Source organism: Miscanthus floridulus, chromosome 7 (assembly GCF_019320115.1).
Source record: "Miscanthus floridulus cultivar M001 chromosome 7, ASM1932011v1, whole genome shotgun sequence".
Lineage (NCBI taxonomy): Eukaryota > Viridiplantae > Streptophyta > Magnoliopsida > Poales > Poaceae > Miscanthus > Miscanthus floridulus.
The window spans coordinates 121,362,019-121,375,628 of NC_089586.1; the positions used below are offsets into that span (position 1 = coordinate 121,362,019).

At 46.3% G+C, this 13,610-nt stretch overlaps 1 pseudogene; it reads right to left on the minus strand.

Annotated features, from left to right (window-relative positions):
• Positions 1-6,283: 6,283 nt before the first annotated feature.
• Positions 6,284-9,863, minus strand: LOC136466155 (uncharacterized; annotated as a pseudogene).
• Positions 9,864-13,610: the final 3,747 nt, after the last annotated feature.

The following is a 13,610-nucleotide window of genomic DNA, read 5'->3' on the forward strand; positions in this document are numbered from 1 at the left end:
TGCAACCACTGCTTGGACTAGGTCAACGCACTCGCCAGGAAGGTTGTTATCACAATCAACCTAAGTTTCATATACTAAATTCGGTTGTGTTTCAATTTGTGCTCTGACGCACAGAGGTCCCACACATCTATCCAGAGGCTTCGCGACGCGAAGGCTCCGTAGGGATATGCGGAGGCTCCATGGTCTGACAGTTTGATTGAGTTTGTGAGATTTATGTAAAACAGGCGCATATTCAAACCCACCCCCTCTCTAGGCTCTTGCTAGATCCTATCATTCACAAATAGAGAACACATCATGACGGGTATTAAGGTGGAGTGGCATTGGTAGTATGATTGAGATAAACAACTCACTGGCATTATAGTTGTGATTGCATAATATGGTTAACAAGGTTTGAGGCGGCAATGGATGTTGGTAGAATGGAGTCGGCCAGTGGCTTCTTAAGGTAGAAGTTGTCCAACAGACATGAGCGGGATTATGATCCTCGGATGATGGTTTAGGGTGAAAATGGCAACTATGAATTTACAAGAGAAAATAAACAAATGATAAAAAAAATTAAATTCATAAGACGGCTAAGGAAATGAATAGGAGTAATTTGTAAGAGACTTGACAGTTGTTTTATCGATGAATGGAGCTCACTAAGAGAAAATTAGGCCACCTTAATTTAGCCTTAGTAGAAATTTGCATGGTCATGGGATGGAAGAGAAGAAAATGACTGAGTCAAGAAATTGATTGATACTAGCTGTATAGAGTTTGTGACCATAGATGTAGCGAAGGGAGTCGGAGAAGAAAATTGTAATAAAAACAAACAAAAATTTTCTTAAAAATGCAAGAAAAAATAAATTAATGAAAAAAACTAGATATCCTTTTAGATTACAGTACAACGCAGACGCTCACAATGTACGCACACCCGCCCCTATAAACGCACGTATGTAAACCCTACCCCTATAACACTTTCAAAGACCGTGCCAACAAATCCTTGAGATAAGATTGATGAAGTCACCACAGACGTCTTGCTATCGACGTGAACGTCGCCCACTAGGCTACAGGTCATTTCGTAAAAAAAAACTAGATACCTATGCTATTGCAATGTAACCCAGACCTCAGGTGCTTATAAGGCTCTTATAAATACTAGGCTATAGACCCTTTCAAAGAAGAAAAAAACCTAGATACCTACGCCATTTACAATATAATTCGTTTACAAGATAAAATATTTAAACTTTTAGGGCTCCTGTTACGCCGAGCATCTTACCGGTGGGGATTAAGTGGAGTCTCTGCTGAATTGGTCAACAATGTTCACATAATTTTGTTATATTCTTAGTTTTGTCTGGTGTCATGCTCTGTCCTAAATTATAGGTCATTTTGACTTTTCTAATTACATTATTTTTGCTATACACCTAAATATACAATATGTCTATGTATATAATAAAAATTATGTATCTAAAAAAGCCAAAACGACCTATAAATTCGAACGGAGAGAATAATATAAGTGCAGCCTCATGTTTCTTTTCTTCTAATAAAAAGCGAGCCAATAGAGATATGAAGGCAAAATTTCGGTCCATCGTTGGGCCTGCGGCTTGAGTATTCACGCGGGGGCCTGCAGCTTGAGTATTCACGCGGGTGGGCTGGATGGCTCAAGCCCTGGCTATTCCATATTTTTATGGGCTCTATAAACGAGCCAATAGGAGATAGAAAAAAAATAGTTCAACTGATGGTAAAAGCTTGCCCTTAAAAAAACTGATGGTAAAAGCTAAATTATAGTAACATCATCTGTTCATATAATCCTAGAACAATCGGATCATTCAGCTTCTGTTGGAAACATTTTTTTTCATTGACTACTGATGACTCGCTTCTGTTGAAACTTTTTTTTTTACTTATTTTGCCGACTGCTGCCTCGTTTAGTCGTGTACTTCCTCTGCCCCTTAATATCCGTCGTTCTACGGTCTGTTCGTTTGGCTGTGGCTTGTTGTAAACAATCGTAAATTTCTAACCGAAATAGTATTTTTCTCTCACACAAACCAGCTTCACGAACCAGCAACGATACGAACTAACGGCATACCTAAACACCCCTATAAAATAAGGAGTACAGTACATTCACCTGCTGCGAATCGACAAGTCATTAATGCTCATTCTTGATTAGAAGCAGGCATGCCACACAAACATTGTTTACAGTAAGCAAAACACAGTTGTCACACCAACTTTTTCTACAGTTACACATGCACTGCATTATTTTGGACTTAAATAAACCAAACATTACACCAAATCGTGGGCGGCAAACAAAACTTGGCACCAAAAAATATCAGTGCGCTCCATTTTTACATAGAAGAGGCAAACTAAAATTTGAAACTAGTGCTCCCAGCGCCATTTCTCTAACTCCTATGCCAATAAAGCCTGGTAACCCTTCGTTCCACTCATTTGAACCATTCCTCATGCATCCTCCATGACAATAGACTTGAACACAGTACCAGAGGGAGGGGAGGAGTTGCCAGATCTCAACAAGAAGACTGATGAACATGAAGAGGATCATGATCCCTTCGAAGATGTAGTGGATGCAATTGAAGTTGCGGGATCTGGTCGCTTTGGTCTCCATCCTGATCAAATTCATGAACAAGCAGAAATTCATCAAGGTAAGCACGTTTGCTTGTATCCAAATCTAAGTGTACTGTTTCAAGCTCTCTCTCTCACACACACACCCTCTCCCTCTCCTAAAATTAGTGTGCTGGTTTATTTCTGTCCTAAAAATCATAAGCAACATTAGGGAATTTAGTCATTAATATCTTTTGTCGCATGAAACTCTTTTCTGTACCACTTGTTCTATGTAACCTCTCTATCATAAAATAGCATGGGCATGTTTACTTCCTCTTGAAAGGGACCGTGACGCCTAAGAGGAGGATGAATTAGGTAATTTAAAACTCTAACTCTAAACTATTGCCTCTTTTTTTACCCTTAGCAAAACCTATGTAAAAGATAAACTATCTAAATATGCAACTACGGTTTTACAAGTATGTTGCTATCTCTACCGCAAAAGAAGTTACGCAACCTAGGTTCCAAACCTATCAACTACCCTATCACTAAGCTAGGAAAGTAAAGCACACACCAAGATTGCAATGTAAATGCGAAATTTAAAGAGTAAGGTAGATGAAAGCATCTATGCCTCTAGTTGGGTTTCGATGATTAATAACAATACGAGATTACTATGACTAACGTGTGTTTTGCAGAGGCAATTAAGTTAGGTCATGGTAATGGAAATTAATTGGGCAATCATGGTTGTTGTGCCCCTATGATGGAAATCGTTTGGTTTTTAAAGGATGGACGATAAGGTTAAGGATGGACTAGTTCTAAGCGTCGTTTGGTGTTGAAGAGACACTTAGAGTAGTTTAGGACTTCGTTTTTCCTTTGGCCATACTATTAAGGGGGTATGGACTGGTAGCTTGACCTAGGTGAGTCTAGTGGGTTAGGTGTGGTGCACACTTGTCAAATCTAGCAATAGGTAGCTCCGGAGTAGCCCTAAGATCAATTGGAGCAAACTTCATTCACATATGATTTCGAGTTGGAAGTGAATGGAGGGTCAAATGACTGACCGGACGCTGGTCTGGTTGTGACCGGACGCTAAAGGGTAAGTTCGGCCAGTTCATTTGATCAACTGAAGCCGTCTGGTTGCGATCGGACATTGAGTGAAAAGTGACTGGATGCAGTGGTTGCGACCGGACGTTGAGTGAAAAGAGACCAGACGCTGGGTGCCTGCGTCCGATCAACTTCAGAGAGGTTCTAGAGAGGGATATTCCTGATCGAGCGTGTCCGATCAGTCTTGATCAGATGCTGGTCAGGATCCAGTAACTGACCAGACACTGAACTACGAAGTGACCAAACTCTGGGTGCCAGCGTCTGGTCAACATTAGTAAGGTTCCAGAGAGCATTTTTCATGATCGGACGCGTCTGGTCCATGCTAACCGGGCGTAGGTCAGAGTCTGGTCAGAACTTAACGGCTCTTTCTGACACAGTGGCGGGGATAACTGACCGGAGCGTCTGGTCACCTTGACCGGAGCATCCGGTCACCCCATAGAGTGATGACTCAGCCTCCAAACGTTATGTTTTGAATGAGGGGGTATAAATACTTACTCCACTCGTCCAAGAGAGGTCTTTTGCCCATTTGTTCAACTAAGAAACACCTTGGAGAGTGCAAAGGAGAGCAAGAGCCTAGTGAGGTGATTGAGATTTGAGGATCCAAGATTAAGGCCTTATTAGTGCAAGGAGAGTAGCAAGTGTGCTTCCACCCTTCTCATTAGGCTTGTCATGGTCAAGTGAGAGTTTGTGCTTGTTACTCTTGGTGATCGCCATCACCTAGATGGCTTCGTGGTGATTGGGAGTTTGGTGATCATCTGACGGAGCTTGTGGATGACCCAACTCAAGTTGTGAGATGTTGTGGGCGATTTACCGCGACGGAGTGTCAAAGAATCAGCTCGTAGAGAGCACTTGATCCTCGCACGGATCAAGGGGAGCTACACCCTTGCGTGGGTGCTCCAACGAGGACTAGTGGGGAGTGGCGACTCCCCGATACCTTGGCAAAACATCGCCTTATTCTTTCTCCTCTCTTTACTTTAATCATTTACATTTGAGCAATTCATTTCTTGTCTTTACATTCTTAGAATTGCCATGTTAGAGTAGGATTAGAACCTAGGGTGCAAAACTTTTATGTAGTAGAACAATAGGAACACATTCTAGGCACAAGGGATGAAGTGGGCTAAGTGTAGAGTTTAATTATTGCAAAGAATTTTAGAATTAGCCCAATTCATCCCTCTCTTTTGGGCATCTTGATCCTTTCAGTAGAGATATGCAAACTACCATCGATGACTCTAGTATTTTTACTGAGGTATCGAGAAGCACGCAAGCTTCCCCTAGTCCTTGTTAGAGCCCCTCGCAAGGGCCAAGCTCTTGGTCGGGTAACTCCATGGATAGCCCTAGGCCTTCCCCACGTGCAAGTGGGTCTCCGGTGTGCCTTCCGATAAGCCTCTTCCGGACCGCTCCCCGCCGTCTTCACTATCAAGCTTTCGGTCGAACCGCCGCGAGCCTTGTTTCCTTTGGTACACGGTGGCGGCCACACCATAAACACAGTTGGTGTGATCTCGCAAGACTATAAGCCTCTCCGATGTATAACAATGGTGTGCGCAAGCACCGTATGGTAAGAGGTGTGCAAACCTCACTAAACACTAGGCCTAAACCTAGAGCAAGCGCATAAGCGGTGGTCTAATCAACCTAAGTACTTCGCAAAGCACCTACGCTAATCATCTAATGAATCACTAAGTACTATGCAAGTGGAGATCACTAAAATGGTGTATCAACACCCTTGGTATGTTTCCTCAACTCTCCATATCTCAAATGTCCGGTTGGGGGTCTATTTATAAGCCCCACCGAGAAAGTAGCCGTTGGGAGCGACACCCAGCTTTCTGCTACTGACCGGACACGTCTGGTCGTCCCGACCATTGAGCGCACGCGTAGAGATCGAACGCACTACCGAGTCCGGTCATCATCGATCGGACGCGTTCGGTCGCGCTGGCACCGCTCTAGAACCTTTCTAGACTTGATCAGACGCCACTGCCTGGCGCGTCCGGTCGTCCACAGCCGCTGCGTCCAGTCAAGCTGAATTATTGCCACAACGATGAATAGTGAAGTCCGTGCGCCCGGTCACTACCTTGATCAGCGTCCGGTCGCTGCTGCTGACGCCTGTTGTTGCCGAGCAACTGATTGAACACGTCCGGTCACTCATAGGGCCGCGTCTGGTCACCTCTATGGAGCTCGTTTCTTCGCGATCTTGCGTCCAGCTTGGTTCCTATCTTCATGCTTGGACTTTTTTTGATATCTTGGGTCTTCTCTTGTGCTTCTAGGATCTTGTTTAAGGTGTTGATCATCGGATCATCATGTCGCATTCATCCAAGTCACGTCTTGCACCCTATTGAACTATAAAGCAATTACTTGTAAATTCATTAGTCCAATTTAGTTGTGTTGACCATCAAATACCAAAATCTAAAGTAAATGGGCCTAGGGTCCATTTTTCTTACACCTCTCTACTAAAATGACAGGCAACATCTGCGAATTTTTTGTTTTTATTTATCTATCACCTGAAACTCTTGCAGCAGGGATTCTCTTTATCAGATGTGGGGGTGACAATGTATTTCATAATCATCAGCTGCTTTTGTACAGGTGAAAATGTTGGCCATCCATTTGATTTGAATGATCCACTAGTAGAACAACAAGGAAACTTGCATGCAGGTGATTATTTCCCTTAGTTTCAAGTCATGTTTACAAGAATAATTGTCCCTGTGAAAAGTTTGATAATTTATTTAATGACAATCAGCACACACCATCTACATTTTTTTGTAGGAAATGACAACACTACCTTACAAGCAGAACATGATACCTGAGGCCATCTCATACAAGACTTCGGCGTGTACACAGATGCTGTTAACATCATATTTGATGAAGAGGAGTTGTCCGACTCGGATGACGACGAAGATTAGCAAACCCAACAAGAAGCAACAAATATGGTTAGGATTTTGATGGAAAGAGAACGACAAGACATTTATGAAGATTTGCTTCGATTAAGCAATAATGGCAAATTAAAAAGAGATAACACAACACTTATTGTGGCAAAGTACAATGTCCACATGCGTACAATACAACGGGTATGCTAGAGAGCAAAAAAATGTTTAGAACAAGGCATACCAGTAGATGTCAAATCTTTGCGACCTAAGAATTGTGGTCGTAAAAAAATTCAAGTGTACCTCACAAGGGTTGTTGATATTCCCTTAAACAGAAGGGATACCATAAGGTCACTAGCAACTGCTCTTAATATCAATAAAAGCTCTCTACATAGGTTATTCAAAGAAGGCTTGCTATGATGACACTCTAACTCATTGAAGCCTTATTTGAAGGAAGAAAACAAACAGGCAAGGCTGCGGTGGGTTCTCTCTATACTAGAAGAAAGTACTCTACTAGACAATCCCAAGTTCAAGGAAATGAAAAATATTATTCACTCATATGAGAAGTGATTCAATGGGACAAAGAAGAATATGACTATGTACATGCATCCAGATGAAGAAGACCCACATAGGACAGTGCAAAATAAGAATACCATTCACAAAGTCATGTTTTATTCTGCTATTGGAAAGCCCGGGTTTGATGCTGAAGGGAGATGCTATTTTGATGGGAAGCTAGGCATATGGGCTTTTGTGCGAACGGTACTAATCTCTATCTGAATAATACTTGCAATCCCTTTTATGTTATTTGAAATAACATTCTTTTTAATTACAGGAACCAACAAAAAGGAGAAGTGGCAACAGACTAAGGGCACACCTATAACAAAGACCATGAAGGTTGATAGACAAAATGAGAACTTATATGATCGACAAACTCATACCAGCAATACAAGCTCTTTGGCCTAGAGAAGCAAGGCATGACACAATATGGATACAACAGGACAATGCTCCTTCTCATGTACAAGTAGATGATGTAGTTTTTGCTGCAGCAGTAGCCCGAACAGGCCTCGATATACGCCTAATGAACCAATCTCCTAATTCTCCTAATATGAACTGCCTTGACCTTGGTTTCTTTGCTTCTCTTCAGTCGCTAACAGATAGAACGACATCTAGAAATATGGACGAGATCATCCAGAACGTGTACATTGAATATCAAAACTACAACCCCATCCTTCTCAATAGGGTATTTCTCACACTACAAACATGCATGATTGAAGTTATGAATGATAATGGAGGCAATAGGTACAAGATCCCTCACATGAGCAAAGAGAGGCTAGAGGCACAAGGCATGCTCCCTACAGCTCTAAGTTGTGATAGCCAGCTAGTTCAAAGGGCTTTTGAGTTGTTGAACACTTAATAGTTCTGCTCATGTAAACATCGCTTGTGATGCTTTTGTGATGCTTTTGCGTTGTATAAATTCTCTGTATATATATGATCATGTATAAATTCTCTGTATATATGAGACCATGTATAAAGTCTCTATATCATGTGGCAGTGACAAACTAGTAATTCCTTAGTGTGTCATTTAACATTGCAACTCACAAAGTAAATCATAACATAGATACATGCAAGCACCTCAAATCAAAATGAACCAAACCAGTCCAACATAAACCATTGGTGCAAACAACCAAAATACCATCAAGTACCATGAGTGCAAACAACCAACAACCCATCAGTACCACCAGCACTAGGGTAGAGTTACAATCAAAATATTACCAATACCTTGACTACGATCTTGCGTGTTGTAGCCCAATGGTTCTAACGTTTGGAACTCTTGAAAACATCTTCATACGTAGAAATGAAGGTAGTGAACAGGCCTGTTACCTGTTCATTTAAGTCATCATTTTCCAACTGTGAATGGCCTCGCAAGTCCACACCATCCTGAAACCAACATCCCTCATCATCAGTTTCTAGATCAGAGAAGCTAGCTTTATGTGCTATGTTCGCTTGGCTGATAAGCCATGGCTGAAAGTACTGTTGGCTGATTTATTATGAGAGAAAAATATTATTCGTTAGCTGAAAAAGTACGACTTATAAGCCAAGCGAACATGGTAGTGGTCCACCTCCTCCTTGCTAGTATCCATCTGCACCTTGGCACACGACATGTCCAGCTTGTTGCTCTCCATCTCCACATTGGTACTCTCCTACTCCAACTTTACACTGCCCATCTGCACCGTTCCACACAGCATGTCAAACTTATCACTCTCCACCTCTAACTTCACACTGTCCACCTCCAGCTTGGCACTCTCCTTGAACTTGACCGTGTCCATCTGGACCTTGCCAGACAACATCTCCAACTTGTCGCTCTCCATCTCCACCTTGCCACTCTCCTTCTCAAACTTGACATTGTCCATCTGCAGCTTGTTGCTCTCCATGTTTACCTTGGAAATCTCCTTCTCCTGCTCCAGCTCAAAAATAAGCTCGCCCCACCGGTGAAGCAAACGATAGAATTTATACACAAAATCAGTGGCAGAGCTTGGAGCAAAACATAGTGGGGGAGGGCAATTTACCATTGAATCTGAAGTCCAATATTTTTAATTTTAACTAAATACATAATAAATCATTAATATTTATGATGCAAAATAGGTATCATTAGATTACTTCTAAAGTAAAAAAAAATAGAGGATTCAATGAGAACACAAAAGTAGTCGTAGCTGCAGGGTTGTACCTCTATCTTATACGTGCAGAGGCGAAGGAAGACTGGGAGCACACCTGCCGTGCAGTGGCTGACCATCTAGCTGCGAGCTACAGACCTATCGACTTAGTAGGTGTGGAGTCACGGAAAGCAACTAGCCAAGGACAGGGATGAGCCGAGACTTCCCAGCGTCAGGCAAGACACAACAGGCTAAATACTAGCATTTAGGCTGGGGGAAGCCTAGCTTGACCCCAACGTAGTTCCGCCGGTGCACAAAATCAGCAAGTTACCATAAAATCAGCAATGGTAAGATGGCTTACCTGAAACGCCCACGACCTTGGTTGCCACACGGCCTAGCAATTTTTGCTCACTGTAACAATGTCCTGTGGCTGCGTCTTAGGCACGTACTCATCCTCATCGCCAAGCAAAGATGAACCCTTAACACCTTCTTCTTCATCCGAATCAGGTATCAACTCTAATAGATCTGCACCCCCTTCCTATGTATCTTGAGCAAAATCCTGTCCTTCGATGACGACGCAGTTAAGCTTACGGTCCCACCAAGTTCCACGACGACGATCCCGACCGTGCATCTGCTTTGCAGGCCACATCCTATGGCTTGAAGGGATTCCCAAGTCACGCTTCATTCGCAATTGGCGAATGAACCGGTTAGGCCCATGTGCCCCATTGCTGCCTGCCATTCAAGGATTGCCTGACAAAAGAACACTGCAATAAGAGTAAAACACTTGATTCTCATGCAAATGATGAACTGATATGATAGAAAAAAGAAGGGACTATAAAATTTGAGAAACATAAGCCATTCTTCTTAATGAAAAAAGCACTAGCACAACAACAAGATTTTTGAGCATAATAGTAGCTGAGCCATATTTTTCGTAAATGTCTAGGCCATCAACAGAGTGGATCAGATGTGCCTAACTTAATTTTCTGAGCACTATAACGGATTATTCTTGTACAATCCAGTCCAAGGGCTCAGCATGCTCTTCACACATTGGTGCATGATGTAGTTAATGCCTTTTTTTATTTGCTTACAGTGCTCATGGAAAGATTGAAGTTTTTTCAGAATAGAGATGTGATTTTTGGAGGAGGAGGAATACCTTGACGGAACTTGAGGGTCCTCAGCACAGGCCCTCAGATCCAGCCCCGCTCCGCCTTGACCTAGTAGGAGGCAAGGTTGTGGGAGGCGGCGGGATGACAGCAGAGGGCAGCGTCTACGAGGAGCAACGAGCCTCTGTAGGTCGGCGCGGAAGCCATGCTCCACCCTTGCGCTGTCGGATGAGTCTTGGCGACGTCACGTGGAGGAAGGGCCTGCGTTCCCGGTTCCCCTGGCCCGGCGCAGGATGCAAGGGAGGGGTCAGGCCAGAGGAGGAGGTGGACGCCGTGCGCCGCCGCATGAGTGAGCCTACGCTCCCACCTCCCGCGGCCCAGTGATCGGCGACAATGCGGATGGGGCAACCAGCGACGAGGATGGGGCGAGCGGCGACGAGGATGCGGCGATCAGAGACGATGCGGATGCGGATGGGGCGACAGAAGACCGATGAGGATGCGGTCGAAGACGACGAAGATTGGGGATCGGTGGATTTTTTTACAAAGTACGCGGCCTATGCGGTGGTGTGAGGGGGAAGCGGTGACGGGATAAGGCTGCTGCGGGCGACGAGGCTTCACGTGGTGAGAGTCTGCACCTATGTGTGGAACTCGCGTTACTAACCCAATGACACACATTAAGGGACACCGCTCTCATAGAACGACGGACATTCAGGGACGGAGGGAGCTCGTGTGGGTGTGGCCTCGTTGGTTCTTATCTTCGGGTTCGGGCTCTCCATCTGTTATGGAGTGGAGCGATGAGCTGAGGCACCCGGCACTGCCGCCAGGTACATCGTACATGGACATGGATACTCCCTTCCTTAGAAAGCGAGCTGCTGCACGTGCACGACTTCCGTCCTATGCGTCCTATATGGAAGTGGAGCTGCAAGCAGCACTAGCACCAGCACGCGCGCTGCGCCAATGCCGAAGTCGTCACTACACACGCCATATTTTCCAGGTGCATATTTATCCCATGGTCACGGCCTCAGCTCTCGACTCTCATGTGTCAAAAGAGTCCAACGCCCCACAGCTAGACGTCAAGGTAAATAAGTCTTTTACTTGTGTGCCATTATGAAAGATGGTTCTGGCCTATAGACGTCTAAAAAGTTCAAATATACTATGATGCCAGGACATTAAATTTTCTTGCATTCCATGCCATTCGGTCCACTTTTACCTCTAACGGTGTCAAACAGACAGATGAAATGACCATGTTATCCTACAGTGGGGCCCATTTGTCAGCCACCCAAACCTTTCTCTTTTTTCTTCTCTTCCGTGTAGCAGCGTCGCCCCGGCCAAATCGATGGCGCCCGAGAACCCGAAGGAGTGCTGGGGCATCCTCGGCCACCGTGACCAACGTGCGGGCGAGCTTAGCTCTGTCCCAGCCGCCGTGGGTGAGCTCTGCCCCGGCCGCCATGAGTGAACTCCGCCTCGGCTCACGGCGATAGAGCTGCTGCCGTCGCGCGACCACTCCTGCAGCTTGACGAGGCCTTTGAGCGTCGTTCTGGAAGGTGGGCGAGCTAGACGCAGATGAGGTTGACGTTCCTTGGCGTACACCGCGGCCGCACACGACGTCGTCGTCTAGGCCTGGGCGTCATCGGCAGCCTGGGCCTTATCCATGGCAGCGGCGAGCTCCCCCTATGCGGCAAGTGTGGCAAACGCCAACCGCGTCCGCGGCGCCGCCACCTACGCAAGTGGATGCCCTGCCCTGCTCTAGAAGCCACCACGAGCACCGGGCGAGCCCATGTCTACCCTGCCTCGCGATGCTTGGCTATAAAAGCCAAAACGTGCCTGACATGGCCACCCTCTGCATCTTTCAAAATTCGCCACGAGCGAGCCTTCTCGTTTCGATTCCTTGTAGCAATGAGTGATTAAGGTTGAAAGCTAGGTCCAAAAGCAATCCTGTCAAGAACGATCAAGGGTAGGGGTTGTATTGGCCGATCCCGTCGCCGCTGTCCGCCATGGCCGCAAAGCTAAGAACATGCGTGGCCGGATTTTACCATTTCTCTCTTGGTCATCGTCTCAGTATCCTTGACGCAGAAGGCGGCTCCACCGACGAAGGCGGCGCATGGCTGCGCCAGCCACGACACCTGCGCGCATGGCTACGCCCTGCCCCGTCGTCCTGCGCGTAGCCGCGCCGTACCCCTCCGGCCACGCCGCCCGCGCGCAAGGCGTTCAGCGAGGCGCGGTGGGCCTCGAGGCGGCGCATAGCCGACCTCTAGGCGCAGCGCGGCCCTCCTCCAGGACGCGGCGTGGCCAGCCCCCAGGCGCGGCTCGCGTCCAGCTCGATGGCGCCGTGCGGCCGTCGTCCCGCAGGACGCGGCGCGGTTCTCGGCCGGCCCTGAGAACGGTGAGCACGCGCTCGTGCTGGCACCGGAGCACCCGACGTGAGATGCAAGCAAGGTGGGCGTCCGAGGACAGGGCTCGTGCTAGCGACTAGCGCGCGGGCAGGGGTGCGCTCAGACGGCGAGCGCCTCTAGTTCGGCAGCGCGAGTGAGGGCGAGGAGACGGACATGGAGACCAACCCATCCTCGGCGCCATCCCCGTCCCCGTTGTGGTCCCATGCTCCTTTCGCGTCGGCCGAAGCAGCGGGCGTCAGGCCTCAGCTCGCGCTGCTCGTCTTGAGGAGGAAGAAGGTGTTGGAGTCGCTGACAGCTTGGCCCCACCCGACGGAGAGAGAAAGATGTAGAGGATGATGTTACGAGAGAAGAGCATTTTAGACGTTTTCACTGGCTGGGTCCACGTGTGAGGGCTACCAACGGCAAAAACCAGACGAAAAGTAGACGGATATATATATATATATATATATATATATATATATATATATATATATATATATATATATATATCTCGTAGAACCAGGATGTGTTTGAACTTTCCAGTGACCTGTAGGTTTGGAACATCTTTCGTAATGACATATAGGGAAAAAAAAAGCTCAAGCTAAATGCTAGTCTAGTCTGAATGCTACTATATGGATCGATCGGTCGATGGATAGATGGTAGATCCCTTACGATTCTGCCGTGCGTCCACGTCGAGATAGAGGCGCAATGGTTAGTTGACCCAGTTTTAACGTGGCTGCAGTTGTCCCCAAGTTTCGTGTGACCGCGACCGGGAGGATGTGCAGGAGGCCAGGAGCTGAGCTCAGACGCGAATTCTTGGCATCAACAGGACTTGGTGGTGGAGAAGAGGAGAGCGAATGAAGCATCGAACCCTCTTCGTCTTGCCTTGTCAGTTGATGTCACAGTTCAGAGAGGTTCCAGGTGGCAAGGAAAGAACTGGGAAAGATCAACGAGCGTTGTTGGTGTGTGTGGCTGCGGAGGCCGAGTCCGTCCTACTCGACCGAAAAGCCG